This window comes from Rhipicephalus microplus, chromosome 7, assembly GCF_043290135.1.
Source record: "Rhipicephalus microplus isolate Deutch F79 chromosome 7, USDA_Rmic, whole genome shotgun sequence".
Classification (NCBI taxonomy): Eukaryota; Metazoa; Arthropoda; class Arachnida; order Ixodida; family Ixodidae; genus Rhipicephalus; species Rhipicephalus microplus.
This window is the reverse complement of record NC_134706.1, coordinates 66,814,511-66,830,354: the sequence shown is the minus strand read 5'-3', so window position 1 is coordinate 66,830,354 and position 15,844 is coordinate 66,814,511.

Here is a 15,844-nt window from a genome sequence, read left to right as displayed (position 1 = left end):
ATACTTCGAAGAAATTGTAGAATTCCGCGAGTGCTTCGCAGTACAACAGGCAGAGATGCCGGCCGCTTCAACACCACTGCCTGTCGACGTGAGCACAGATTTATCGCCAGCGCAGAGGCAGAGTCTTCTAGATATTCTCGGCCAGTTTGAAGATTGTTTTTCGTCGACCTCGAGAGTAAATCAAACGCCACTGACAAAGCACCGAATTATAACGGAAGAGACGGCAAGACCAATTCGACAAAACCCATACCGCGTGGCACCGAAAGAACGCGAAGCAATCCAAGAACAAGTCCAGAAAATGCTCAATGATGACATCATTCAGCCGTCAAAAAGCCCTTGGGCATCACCGGTAGTGCTAGTTAAGAAGAAAGACGGCAGCTTACGCTTCTGTGTGGACTACCGCAAGCTGAACCGCGTGACAAAGAACGACGTATACCCACTACCGCGTATTGACGATTCACTTGACAGGCTGAGGCATGCACGCTTCTTCTCGTCGATGGACCTGAAAAGCGGTTATTGGCAAATCGAGGTCGATGAGCGGGACAGAGAAAAGACTGCTTTTGTTACGCCTGACGGGCTTTACGAATTTAAAGTCTTGCCCTTCGGATTGTGCTCAGCCCCAGCAACATTTCAGAGACTGATGGATACCGTCCTATCAGGCCTTAAGTGGCAGACGTGTCTGGTATACCTCGACGACGTCATTGTTTTCTCACCAACATTCGAGGAACATCTAAGACGGCTGCTATTAGTATTTCGAGCAATACGGTCCGCTGGCTTATCGCTGAAACCTGAGAAATGTCATTTCGGTTTCAAGGAACTCCGATTCTTAGGACATGTGGTGAGCCATGAAGGTGTTCGTCCGGACCCCGACAAGATCGACGCCGTCCGAAAATTTCCGGTGCCAACAGAAAAGAAAGCCGTAAGACGTTTTCTTGGCCTTTGCGCCTACTACCGCAGATTTATCGCCAATTTCTCGCACATAGCGTCGCCCTTAACACGCTTAACGAGAGACGATGTTGCATTTTTATGGGGCGAAGAGGAACAAGCAGCATTTGACGGTCTACGACAGCGCCTGCAGACACCCCCTGTGCTTGCTCACTTTGACGAGGACGCTCCAACCATGATCCACACTGATGCCAGCAACGTAGGTTTAGGCGCTGTACTCGTCCAATGGCAAGACTCAGCCGAGAGAGTGATTGCATATGCAAGTAGGACGCTTTCCCGTGCCGAGTCCCATTATTCCACAACGGAAAAGGAATGTCTTGCTGTAGTATGGGCAGTTCTGAAGTTTCGCCCATACCTCTACGGCCGTCCCTTCCACGTAGTCAGCGACCACCACTCTCTTTGCTGGCTGACAAACTTGAAGGACCCATCCGGTCGGCTAGCGCGCTGGAGCTTACGCCTACAAGAATTCGATATGACGGTCGTCTATAAGTCGGGACGACAGCACTCTGATGCTGATTGCTTATCCAGGTCGCCTATAAAGCAAGATGATGTCTCGGAAGATGATGACATGGCATTTTTAGGAGTTGTCGACACGGTCACCATTTCGTCTAAGCAGAAAGAAGACAGTGAGTTGCTCCCTCTTATTAATTTTTTTAACGGCCAGTCTACAAGCGTTCCCAAGATATTTGCAAGGAGCCTACCATCATTCTGCTTGCGCAGTGGTGTCCTATTCTGCTTGCGCAGTGGTGACACCACTGCGCAGTGGTGCGCAGTGGTGTCAAGAACTTTGCCCCCAGCGGAAATGCCCACTTACTTGTCGTCCCGACATCCATTCGCGATGAGATCCTGAACGCTTGCCACGATGAGCCAACCTCCGGCCACCTCGGATATACGCGCACATTGGCCAGAATCCAACAAAAGTACTACTGGCCGAAGCTTCCAGGCACTGTAAAGCATTACGTCCGCACGTGTCTCGATTGTCAACGACGAAAATCGCCACCTTTAAAACCAGCCGGATTGTTGCAACCAGTCCAAGTGCCCATCATGCCTTTTGCACAAATCGGAATGGATCTCCTTGGACCATTTCCGACTTCGCATACTGGAAATAAGTGGGTAATTGTCGCTACGGACTATCTTACTCGCTACGCAGAAACAAAGGCTTTATCAAGTGGAACCGCAGTAGAAGCGGCACGATTTTTCATTGAAAATATCGTTCTGAGGCATGGTGCTCCTAGAATTATAATAACAGACAGAGGTACCGCTTTCACGGCCATGCTCCTCAAGTCAGTGCTTGAGTTGAGTGGAACAGCGCATCGAAAAACTACCTCCTACCACCCACAAACCAACGGCTTAACAGAACGCCTCAACAAAACAATTGCTGATATGCTTAGTATGTACATCGACGTGGATCATAAAAATTGGGACGACGTTCTACCATACGTGACGTTTGCTTATAATACGGCGCTGCAGGAAACTACGCGGAGCACGCCATTTAGTCTTCTTTATGGCCGTGGAGTGACGACAATGCTTGATGCCATGCTGCTGCACAACTGCGAGGATACAGACACGGATGTTCAAGCCTTTACCCAACGAGCTGAAGAGGCACGGCAGCTAGCACGCGTGCGAATCGCCCGACAGCAGAGTTATGACGCACAACGTTATAACCTGCGACACCGATACGTCAATTATCAACCGGGCGAGAAGGTGTGGGTCTGGAGCCCTATTCGCCGACGCGGCCTTTGTGAAAAGTTATTGAAGAAGTACTTTGGTCCCTACAATGTTATACGGCGCCTAAGTGACGTGAATTATGAGGTCATCCCTGACAGTTCCTCGCGAGCTCAAAAATCTGAAATCGTACACGTGGTGCGGATGAAGCCATATTACAGTGAGCCAGTTGCGTAATACGTCAACTACATACACCGCGTATTCTGTAGCCGAGCATCGGGTCGATGCTCTTCCTGGAGGGAGGCAAATGCCGCATTCAACCTGCAGAGGAGAGCTCGCACAGCCAGAGAAGAAGACAAAGCTCTTGCCCGGTCCTCTTTACGAGCGCCTTTCATTTTTAATTAAAGTGAGCTCTTCTATATCGAACTCCTGCTGTGTCTGCGTCGTGACAATATATATATATATATATATATATATATATATATATATATATATATATATATATATATATCATAAAGATAACAAGCCCCACAAGGGCCTCAAAAATGAAACCGAAGCGATGACGCTTTCTCACAAATGCATACCACTGCATGCCAAGGATCAGTCCGAGAGGAATCGACAAGTAAATAGTTATTTGAATGCAACGTTATACCTCTTCGGTGGCCGCTGTCGTCGGAAAAACATGTGTTCTATAACCATACGCATTCAAACATTTTGTCTAAGGTCCGACATGAGCGAAGGTACGGGACGGAATTGGCGCCCCCGTTAAATTATTTGGTGGGCAGCCTGCCTCCTCCGTGTTAACCTGGTGCACATGCCTATGCAGCTTCGTTGCTTATTGCCGAGGCAGAGCTAACCGGGCCTGGTCAAAGCTTACGCACCTGTGGAAGAGCCAGCGCAAGAACTAGGGCTCCAGGAGATGTATACGACACACCAAACAGCGTCTTCTCAGAACCTCGTTAGAATGATTTGTGGCTTCCTCTGGTGTCGTCATTTTCAGCGCTGTTCATTTCAAAGATGCTTAATCATTTCCAACATGCTCAAACATCAATTCTTCTAATGAAGGGTCACGAAAAGTCTGCCCGTATGTCCAGTTCTGCGAGGAGCGCCTCCCACGTCACTTACTCGCACTCGCGTGGACCGCATATTGCGCTTTTTTTTCTATAACAACACAGCGACAACCACGCGTTGTGCAACTCCAAAACCATCTCTTAAAAACGGGTAAAAACAAATCCATATACTCACGTCTTCTCGTGAGCCAGGATTCCCAGATGTAGGTGAACCGCGACAGTGACGACGAGTCGCGTGAATGGCATCAACTTCATCGTTGCCATCTGAGTGCGTCTACACACGACGCAGATTTTTTTCTCGCAATAACATTGAGGGACGTGTTTACGGTAACGCAGAGTTCATTTGAAATCGCGAGGCCCGGAAACACTAGCTGGCAGAGCACCACAATATGTCCACTCTCCTTGAGTCTACTCAGTTCGAGCTGTGAAGCAAGGTTACGATTCGACTGCCGCGACTGTTGCTAGGCCAAAACAACTTTATTAGCTTTCCAAGGACACGAAATGAGAGCTATAACTGGCTTTCTGATTAATACGTGTTGCTTTGTTCTCTATGCTTGCCTTTTTTGTTATTCAGATACATGTTGAAACACACGCTCCGTGCCCTCCATTATGTTTAACGCAAGCTCTGTAAGCCGAAGCAGTTATTTGTCGTTATTTTCTTTTGTCAGCGAAATTATTGCTTTAATTGCGGTACTGATAACAGCTGTTCACTTAGAAGGGCCAGGACACGTATTCTTTCTTGTTTTGATAGCTATCGTTTCCTTTGTTGCTTCTTGTCTGAATGTTATTTTAACACTTCAGTTTCACCTAACGTAGCGTAATGCGTTGTCTGATGTCGGGTGCTTGGTTCAGCTTTTATTAAAAACTACGTCATCGTTTCTGCGAGCCCTTCCCATCTAACTTTTTTGCCACTACAGGCATATCACGGCACAAAAGAATAAAATGAGCACGCCTCGGTGGTCAAGTGGCAAGCGTGCTGGACTGCTCACCCCATGACCGCGGGATTGAATGTCCAGTCGGGGTGGTAGCATTTTCGATGGAGACGAACTTTGCTTGAGGTTGATGTACACTACGCGGTAGAAAACACGGACGACAGGGCCCGTGTTTTTAAATTTACGTTGCACGTTGAAGAACTTCTGGTTGTCAAAATTTCCGGAGCCCTCCACCAGGGCGTCTCTCATAATCGTATCCTGGTTTCAGACGTTAAAACCTAACAAGTATTCCAAGAAAATATGGACATGAAACTTTAGCAGTTCTCATGATGCTGTCAGTCTAATGACGTTTTCCGTTACGCCAAGTGTCGGTCAACTGTCAACGTGCATCAGATGTTTTCTATGTAGGCAGTAATGTTTTTTCTTGCTTACTTGATTTCTAACTTTCTAACAACTTCCTGACGCGTTGCTACAATTGGACGATCGGCCACTCCCTGTGCAGATGCTGCTGGAGCACAAGCATCGTCTTTCTGTGGCTCACAAGGCAGGCAAAGCCCTCTTGCACTTTCTGAGGACTATGGGCCTTAGTAAACGCCTTTGAACTCTTTGTGGTACCACTGCTGCATACGCGTCAGACCATGTCAACATCATCATCATCAGCCTGACTGCGTCCACTGCAGTACAAAGGCCTCTCCCATGTTCCGCCAGTTAAGCCGGTCCTGTGCTTGCTGCTGCCAATTTATACACGCAAACTTCTTAATCTCGTCTGCCCACCTGACCTCCTGTCTCCCTCTAACCGACTTGCCTTCTCTAAAAATCCACTTAGTTACCCTTAAAGACCAGTGGTTATGCTGTCTACGCGCTACATGCCTGGCCCATGTCCATTTCTTCTTCTTGATTTCAGCTATGATATCCTTAACTCCCGTTTGTTCGCTAATCCACTCTGCTCTCTTCTTGTCTCTTAAGCTTACACCTATTAATTCTGTTTCCATTGCTCGTTGCGTCGTCCTCAATTTAAGCTGAACCCTCTTTGTAAGTCTCCAGGTTTTTGCTCCGTAGCTAAGTATCGACAAGATACAGTTGTTATATACCTTCTTCTTGAGGGGTAGTGGCAATATACCTGTCACAATTTGAGAGTGCTTGCCAAATGTGCTCCGCCTCATTCTTATTTTTCTAGTTACATCAATCTCGTGGTTCGGCTCCGCGGTTATTACCTGCCCTAAGTAGACATAGTCTTTTACAACTTGAAGTGCACTATTACGTATCTCGAAGCACTGCTCTCTTCCGAGGTTGTTGTACATTACTTTTGTTTCCTGCAGATTAATTTTAAGACCTACCTTTCTGCTCTCCTTGTGCAACTCCGTAATCATGAGTTGCAATTCGTCCCCCGAGTTACTCAGCAATGCAATGTCATCGGCGAAGCGCAGGTTACTAAGGTATTCTCCATTGACTCTTATCCCTAACTGTTCCTATTCTAGGCTTCTGAATACCTGCTGTAAGCACGCGGTAAATAGCATTAGAGAGATTGTGTCCCCCTCCTTTCACCCTTCTTGATTGGTATTCTGTTGATTTCTTTATGAAACACTATGGTAGCAGTTGATCCCCTGTGGATTTCTTCCAGGATGTTTATAAATACTTCATCGATGCCCTGATTCCGCAGTGTCTGCATGACGGCTGATATTTCTACTGACTCAAACGCCTTCTCGTAATCTATGAAGACTATGTATAATGGTTGGTTATGTTCTGAGCATTTCTCTATTACCTGATTGATAGTATGAATGTGGTCGATTGTTGAGAAGCCTGTTCGAAATCCTGCTTGTTCCTTTGGTTGATTGAATTCTAATGTTTTTTACTCTGTTAGCAATTACCTTAGTAAATAGCTTGTATACTACACGGGGCAAGCTGATCGGCTTTTATTTCATCAAGTCCTTGTCATTTTTTTTCTTATGTATTAAGATGATGTTAGCATCCTTCCAAGACTCTGGTACTCTTCCCGTCAGGAGACACCTCGTAAACAGGGTGGCTAGTTTTTCTAACACAATCTGTCCCCCATCTTTCAGCAGATCTGATGTCACCTGATCCTCACCAGCAGCTTTGCCTCTTTGCGTGCTCTCCAAAGCTTTTCTGACTTCTTCTATCATTACTGGTGGGGTGTCATCTGGGTTACTGCTAGTTCTTATAGTATTAGGGTCATTGTTGTCCCGGCTACTGTACAGATCTCTGTAAACCTCCTCCGCTAATATAACTATCTTATTTATATTGGTAGTTATTTTGTCTTCTTTGTCCCTTAGTGGGTACATCCAATTTTTCCCTATCCCAAGTTTCCTGTTCACTGCTTTGACGCTTCCTCCGTTTTCCAGAGCGTGTTCAATTCTCTCCATGTTATGCCTTCTTACATCGGATATCTTACGCCTATTAATCAACTTCGAAAGCTCCGCCACTTCTGTTTTGTCTGTTGTACTTGAGACTTTCATCATTTGACGCTTCTTAATGAGATTCTTCGTTTCCTGGGAAAGCTTGCCAGTGCCCGGTCTAACTACCTTGCCTCCAACTTGCACTGTACACTGCGTAATGATACTCGTCAGATTATCATTCACTGTATCTACGCTAAGGTTGGTTTCCCCACTAAGAGCAGAGTACCTGTTCTTAACCGAGACTCTGAATTGCTGTACTTTCCCTCTCAGTGCTAGCTCATTGATTGGCTTCTTGAGTATCAGTTTCTGTGGTTCCTTTCTCAAGTAAAGGCGAATTCGAGACCGTACTAATCTATGGTCACAGCACCGTACCTTGCCAACCACTTCACATCCTGCAGGATTCCTGAGTGTGCACTCACTATAAAGTCTATTTCGTTCTTATTTTCGCCATTAGGGCTCCTTCATGTCCACTTGTGGTTTCCTCGTTTTCGGTAGAAGGTATTCAAAATCCGTATATTATTGGGTTCTGCAAATTCTACTAGTAGCTCTCCTCTGGTGTTTCTAGTTCAGATACAATAACTTCTTTATGTCTGGTCTCCAGCCTGCTTTTTCCCTACTTTTGCACTAAAGTGTCCCACCAGCATAGTATACTGTGTTTTTACCTTACTCATTGCCGATTCGACGTCTTCACAGAAGCTTTCAACTGAAGGGTCATCATGGCTGTATGTTGGCGCGTAAGCCTGTATCACCTTCATATTGTATCTCTTATTGAGTTGAATTACGATACCTGCCGCCCTTTCATTATTGCTATAGTATTCCTCTATGTTGCCAGCTAGGTGTATGTGAATTAAGAGCCCCACTCCCAGTTCTCTTCTGTCAGTCAAGCCTCGATAGCAAAGCATGTGCCCATTCTTTAGCACAGAATTTGCCTCATCTGTCCTACTAACCTCACTGAGCCCTACTATATCCCATTAAACACCCTCTAGCTCCTCGAATAGTACAGCTAGACTTCCCTCACTAGATAAGGTTCTAGCGTTGAACATTGCCAAGTTCAGGTTTCAATGGCGGCCTGTCCGGATCCAGAGATTCTTAGCACCCTCTGCTGCGTTTCAGATCTGACTACCACCGTGGTCAGTTGCTTCGCAGCTGGCGGAGACTGAGGGCCGTGAGTTAATTGACGTATACATGTGAGAGGTAGTGTCCAGATACTGCAGCAGGGTGGCCAATCCTTCTCTGGTGAGGGGAATGCGTTACCGACGTTGGTTGCGGGTGAGGCCGCACCCCAGGCCTCTTAATGAAGTTCCATCACCACGCGGATTTTTCTTATCCGGTTGGGAACTGCGCTGCACTGGGATTTGAACCATGGACCCTTTGCATGCGAGGCGGATGCTCTAACAACTACGCCATCGCCGATTCTGTCAGCCCATGTACTGTCAGTTTTCTTCTGTCTTTTTTTTCTCTTTTCTCTCTTTCTCACCTTTACACTACCATTTCACACTCCCCTAGTGTGGGGTACCTAACTGGGCATGTGCCTGGCTAACCTTCCTACCTTATTTCTTGTTTTCTCTGGCTCTACTTAGTAACCGAAATTTAAGCTAAATGTGACACGTGAAAACCGGAAGGTGAATAAAAGACCTAAAGTAGGTACCGAAGACGAACTAACAGGAAGTCAATGCGAGACTGCAGGTGTGGTGTTTCGGTTTCTGTTTCATGCAAAGCTATTTGGGTGAAAGTTAAAAAACCCCAGGTGGTCGAAATTTCCGGAGCCCTCCACTACGGCGTCTCTCATAATCATATGGTGGTTTTGGGACGTTAAACCCCACAAATCAATCAATTCATGCAAGGTTAGTTTCGGTTTCTTGTAAAGTGTTTCGCCTTTAGGGGAGCGCTACCCTGTGCGTATATGCGCGGTATTCTATGTAATAAAGGAGTTCCTGCTTGGCTACTGGCTGCTGCATACTTCTTGTCGGCCGGTGCTTCAGCGCTTTGCCCTGTGTTCTCCGTGCGGCGCGTCCGCCGCACAATACTATACAGTAGTTTAAGGTTGTACAGTAGCTTGAGGTTGTACAAGTTCTCTGTGTCATACAACTCTGATGAAAATATTATAAGGTTATACTAGTTACTTATGTGCCAATAATAACTATAATTATAATAAAAATAATGATAATAGTCTGCAATAACCAATATATAAGGATTTTAGAGCCACATGTCTTTTTCTTTTTAGAAGGGGATTATGTGGTGTTTTGGTTTTGGTTTCATGCAAAGCTAGTTTCGGTTTCATGTAAAGTATTTTCGCCCTTAGGGGATCACTACCCTGTGCGTATATGCGCACAGGGTAGTGATCATCATCATCATCATCATCATCATCAGCCTGACTACGTCCACTACAGGACAAAGGCCTCTCCCATGTTTCGCCAGTTAACCCGGTCCTGTGCTTGCTGCTGCCAATTTATACCCGCAAACTTCTTAATCTCATCTGCCCACCTAACCTTCTGTCTCCCCCTAACCCGCTTCCCTTCTCTGGGAATCCAGTCAGTTACCCTTAATGACCAGCGGTTATCCTGTCTACGCGCTACATGCCCTGCCCATGTCCATTTCTTCTTCTTGATTTCAGCTATGATATCCTTAACCCCCGTTTGTTCCCTAATCCACTCTGCTCTCTTCTTGTCTCTTAAGGTTACACCTACCATTTTTCTTTCCATTGCTCGCTGCGTCGTCCTCAATTTAAGCTGAACCCTCTTTGTAAGTCTCCAGGTTTCTGCTCCGTAGCTAAGTACCGGCAAGATACAGCTGTTATATACCTTCCTCTTGAGGGTTAGTGGCAATCTACCTGTCATTATTTGCGAGTGCTTGCCGAATGTGCTCCACCCCATTCTTATTCTTCTAGTTACTTCAATCTCGTGGTTCGGCTCTGCGGTTATTACCTGCCCTAAGTAGATATAGTCTTTTACAACTTCAAGTGCACTATTACCTATCTCGAAGCGCTGCTCTTTGCCGAGGTTGTTGTACATTACTTTCGTTTTCTGCAGATTAATTTTAAGACCCACCTTTCTGCTCTCCTTGTGCAACTCCGTAATCATGAGTTGCAATTCGTCCCCCGAGTTACTCAGCAATGCAATGTCATCGGCGAAGCGCAGGTTACTAAGGTATTCTCCATTGACTCTTATCCCTAACTGTTCCCATTCTAGGCTTCTGAAAACCTCCTGTAAGCACGCGGTAAATAGCATTGGGGAAATTGTGTCCCCCTGCCTTACACCTTTCTTGATTGGTATTTTGTTGCTTTCTTTATGAAGCACTATGGTAGCAGTTGATCCCCTGTAGATTTCTTCCAGAATATTTATATATACTTCATCTACGCCCTGATTCCGCAGTGTTTGCATGACGGCTGATATTTCTACTGAATCAAACGCCTTCTAGTAATCTATGAAGGCTATGTATAGTGGTTGGTTATACTCTGAGCATTTCTCTATTACCTGATTGATAGTATGAATGTGGTCAATTGTTGAGTAGCCTGTTCGAAATCCTGCTTGTTCCTTTGGTTGATTGAATTCTAATGTTCTCTTTACTCTGTCAGCAATTACCTTTGTAAATAGCTTGTATACTACAGAGAGCAAGCTGATCGGCCTGTAATTCTTCAAGTCCTTGTCATCTCCTTTCTTATGTATTAAGATGATGTTAGCGTTCTTCCAAGACTCTGGTACTCTTCCCGTCAGGAGGCACCTCGTAAACAGGGTGGCTAGTTTTTCTAACACAATCTGTCCTCCATCTTTCAGCAGATCTGATGTTACCTGATCCTCACCAGCAGCTTTGCCCCTTTGCATGCTCTCCAAAGCTTTTCTTACTTCTTCTATCATTACTGGTGGGGTGTAATCTGGGTTACTGCTAGTTCTTATAGTATTAAGGTCGTGGTTGTCTCGGCTACTGCACAGATCTCTGTAAAACTCCTCCGCTATTCTAACTATCCTATCCATATTGGTAGTTATTTTGCCTTCTTTGTCCCTTAGTGCATACATCCGACTTTTGCCTATCCCAAGTTTCCTCTTCAATGCTTTGACACTTCCTCCGTTTTTCAGAGCGTGTTCAATTCTCTCCATGTTATACCTTCTTACATCGCATACCTTACGTCGATTAATTAACTTCGAAAGCTCTACCAGTTCTATTTTGTCTGTTGTACTTGACACTTTCATGATTTGACGCTTCTTAATTAGGTTCTTCGTTTCCTGGAAAAGCTTGCCGGTGGTAGTGATCATATGGTGGATCATATGGTGGTGGTGGAGGAAGAAATCATATGGTGGATTTGGGACGTTTACTTATGAGCCAATAATAACTATAATTATATTAAAAATAATGATAATAGTCTGCAATAATCAATATATAAGGATCTTAGAGCCACATGTCCTTTTTTTAGAAGGGGATTATGTGGTGTTTTGGTTTTGGTTTCATGCAAAGCTAGTTTCGGTTTCATTTAAAGTATTTTCGCCCTTAGGAGATCACTACCCTGTGCGTATATGCGCGGTATTGTATAAAATAAAGGAGCTCCTCCTTGGCTACCGGCTGCTGCGTACTTCTTGTCGGCCGGCGCTTCAGCGCCGTTCCCTATGTTCTCCATGTGGTGAGTCTGCCGCACAATACTACAGCAGAGAGTCCCTTACTTGGGTATAACTTTCTGTGGCAATGAATGGAAAGCTACGGGGGTGCAACTAACTGTGTTACTGCGCCAAAGTAGTCCGCGATGAACGCGTTTCGGTTTCAGTTTCACCATGACTGATGCGTTATTTCCTGCGGTTTCATTCTTCGCATACGCTATTTTGTTCGTTGTGTTGCGTTGAACCACGGAGCGTGCCGGCATATAGGCGTTTCGTTCCCTACGCTTAAGTGGGCTGTGTCAATCATTGTGTTGCCCAGAAACGACGTGAATATCTTCAGCGCTGCAGTTTCTAGTGCATGCGCTGATACGTAAACTCCTATGCAGCTGAAAAACGGCGCGTGTCGCCTGCTTACCTAGTGCGGGGAGCGGTATACGGAAGAAAAGCTCGCACCTCCTCCGGCGCGAAGTCATGTTGAGTTTGGATAATGTCAAGTTACGCCGGCATCAAAAGGGCATCGGTGGCCCACTTCCCACACGCTCCGTGGCTCCGAAAACGCACAGCGGCGCTGCAGAACCCACGAATCATGTGCTCACTCACAACCGCTGCCCTTTTCGTCTCCTTCATTAAAACCGTACAGGCATGCAGTCACTTCTACCGATACCGCATGGCGCCGGTTATGTATGCACCTCAGGATAGCAATCGTGTGTTGCACTTAAAACAGGAAGGCGTGTACACTCCTGCACGTCGGCGAAATGTCATGCTTTCCGAACATCAACCCAATTAGCGTTGTTCTAACGTTAAAAAATCAATGTTCACCCATTATTTTCCGAGCAATGATTGCTTCCCGAGATGTTAAAGCACATTTCATTAGCTAAGTTTCACCAACACCAACATTCTGAGCTGTACTCAGTCGCGTGATTGCACCATTCCTCTTTACTCCACATTACAATTCGGATTTTCGTGGCTGTGGCCGGTATTCGCACATATTCCTACACCGGCACGCAAATCCCTTAAACACACTGGCGCTATACTACGGCCTGTTGCAGACAATTTTAAATGTGGACAGGGCGAGTGTTTGTCAGAAGGAACAAATTGTGTTACTTAAAAAATTGCAGGGGCTAAAACAAGGTGTTTTGTTATAAATTGCCTGAATTTTTCTTTATTTTGAAAGCCTGCCCCCTAGACACAATAATTTTGATTAAAAATTTCACATAAAAGTTTGTTTCACCTGTAAAGTCCAGTAGAGAACGGTGGTGTGGTCCACGAAGCCAGCCGTCAAAGTCGGGTGGTCGGCCAGGCTTGAGACCTGTTGCACTGAGGTGACGGCAAATACTTAATTGTAGACCAGTGCTGGTCCACAGTAAGTGCAAGGCAGTTGCATCATGGATTGGCGCGTCACAATATGGGCATGTGCCATACGGGCCTCGGTAATTTTCTGCCAAAAGGGTAATCACGGTTGGGGTAAGCGTACCTTTAGCACGAAGCCTGCGCAACGCAACCTCCTCTTGGCGGGTTAAACCGCCAGGGAGGTCTGATCCACACGGAGGCGTAAGAGCTTGTGTGGTACGTCGAAGGCTTTCTTTTTCCCGAAGCATGTGAGGACGCTCAAGATGTCCTACATAATCTGGTGGCTACAATCTAACAGACGCTCATGTAGTAACGCACACACACACACGCGCGCACACAAGTCAAAGGAATAAACATTCCCTACTGTGTCCCCTTCTTTCAAGCTAACTTAATCTATACAGCCTTGAAAATACAGCCTTGTATTTTCAACGAAACATTCATTACTCCATGAGCACTTCATTACGTGAGTACAATGTACACTGAACAGCTCTTGAAGACGAGCACCTTTCCGTGCGTATTTCTGCGTTCAAGAGCTCGTCGATGGGCTCTGTTCTCGGCGCCATACAATGTTTTCAAGACTTAGTGAGATCATCAAAAGGCGGAAATCAAGGATCAGTTGCACTACTGGCCATGTAGTTAATTAACCGAATCACTCGCAAATTTCTGGCAAGGAGTGCAGATTTAAACGCTCATTATTCTGTTATGCCATAAGCATCGCATACCATTTATTTGTAGTAGTAGTAGGAGGAGGAGCAGGACGAAGAGGAAAGGAAGGACAGGGGTGTTAGAAGAAAAATTTTAGGCACTAATCCCCCTTTTTCCTCCACAATTCCACTGCCACGCGATTAATGACCGATTCCTCGTGGTGGGTCGAGCCATTCCCCATGGGTCCAACCAACCAACCAACCAACCGACCAGCCAACCAATCAACCTTTCTTGGGTTGGGGTAGAGTCAGGCGGAACACTAAACGACCATGATACTTCCGTCACATTAGTGGGAGGACACTCGCTTGCTCGACCGCAGAGTGCGCGGTTGCTCGCCAGCATTTATTGATACCCAGGAATAAAATAAATGTGAGAGGAAACTGATAGTAGCATATCAAATGACACAATATGCGAGAGGGAACTGAGTTAAGCATAAAAAATGCTAAGAAAAAAATATGGTCCTTATAGTGTGCCTCCCATAGCGTTATCATGAAAAGAGGCTGATCATCCGTTGTTGTAGGGTACTTATTATGTGTTTTACTATATTTATTATGTATAGTAGTGTACTTATTGTGTGTCAATATCTTTTTAGAGAAATAGAATTAGAATTCACGGCTTTTAAGGCACAAGGGCGTGTTGGTAATCAATATTCATTAGATTTTCTGATGCCCAGTGTTTTCATCTGTACTAGCTGCATCACGTGCAACGCATGTGAGTCTTGGTTTTTCTTTCGAACTGTGTTGCTTCATGAAACTCTTCATACTCCCAGCTTGCGATTCTGTTCCAGCGTCATGCTACAGTTGCGGTTCCAGAGGGGTGGCGTTGGGGGCCATGGCACCACACCTTCAGTGCCTGCCGTCCGTGCCTGATGACCGATGACGACTAATAAGTGTGGACCTCTGAGTACGAATCAACAGTATTTATGCTTTGATGGGGTTCTTGTGAAAATAATTACTAAAAACAATGGTTGGGAACCACCCCCCCCCCCCCCAACCTTCACATCAGGATTTTCATTTCAAGCCACGGCCCCCCATTCTCGATCCGCACTGATCAGCCGACATATTTTGTATCGAGTTAACCGCATTTTACACCACAAAAACAGCATTTTCTATTATCGGAAACAATTTGCTGACGAAAAATCACAATCTTTTAGAGCGGTGCCTAATAAATCACGTGTTGCCAGTATACAATGATCATTGAGGATTTTTCATTCAAACACCTTGTTGGTCGTATGCTAAATGCGGGTATACACTTGATCTGGTTATTGCGCTTGATGGTTCTTGGAAAACTGCAGCCTTGAGAGATTCGGATATTTTTGTGTTGTTGTTTTATCAAACGAGTTCCCGGTAGGCCACTCATGAAAACAAGCACTTCATTTTATTTCCCCTGAATTCGCTTGGCCTACAGCTGTTAGAATGTCCCATAAAAGCACTTACCTCTATAAACAAGGCGGGATTTTGCGGTTCCCTTTAAAAATTACCGTGTGCTGCAGATTCGTCTTTTATTTGTCTTTTATTGTTTTTCTTTTTATTTTTCTGCATTCTTATCATACTGTCACTGTTTCATGACTCTGACGAAGGCAGAGACTGCATGTCCAGAAGAAATGTCTTTTGTTGGCCGAGCTTGTGGCCATGGAAATTGAAACTTCAAACTGATAAAAACAAGCAATGCGCGCTGTACACTTACATCGCTGAACAAAGCGTTGGCCGACGGTGAAACTGACAAGCGGTGAAGTGAGTAGGCATTTATGCATGTATACACCGTCGGATATTCCAGCTTTACCGTTAGCCGCCACATAGGTTCTAGAAAAAATCTGCAATGTTCGCGTTATACGCCTAATTGCGTTGAAATGCTTTTAAGATTATCTCGAGGGTTCTTAGTCAGATGGCGTGGTTAGCACAAGGCAGTACTTTCACGTGTAAGCTCCGCCGCGGTGGTCTAGTGGCTAAGGTACTGGGCTGCAGACCCGCAAGTCGCGGGATCGAATACCGCCTGCGGCGGCTGCATTTTCAATGGAGACGGAAATGTTGTAGGCCCGTGTGCTCAGATTTGGGTGCAAATTAAAGAACCCCAGGTGGTCGAAATTTCCGAAGCCCTCCACTACGGCGTCTCTTATAATCATATGGTGGATTTCGGACGTTAAATCTAACATATCAATCAATTACTTTCACTTGTAA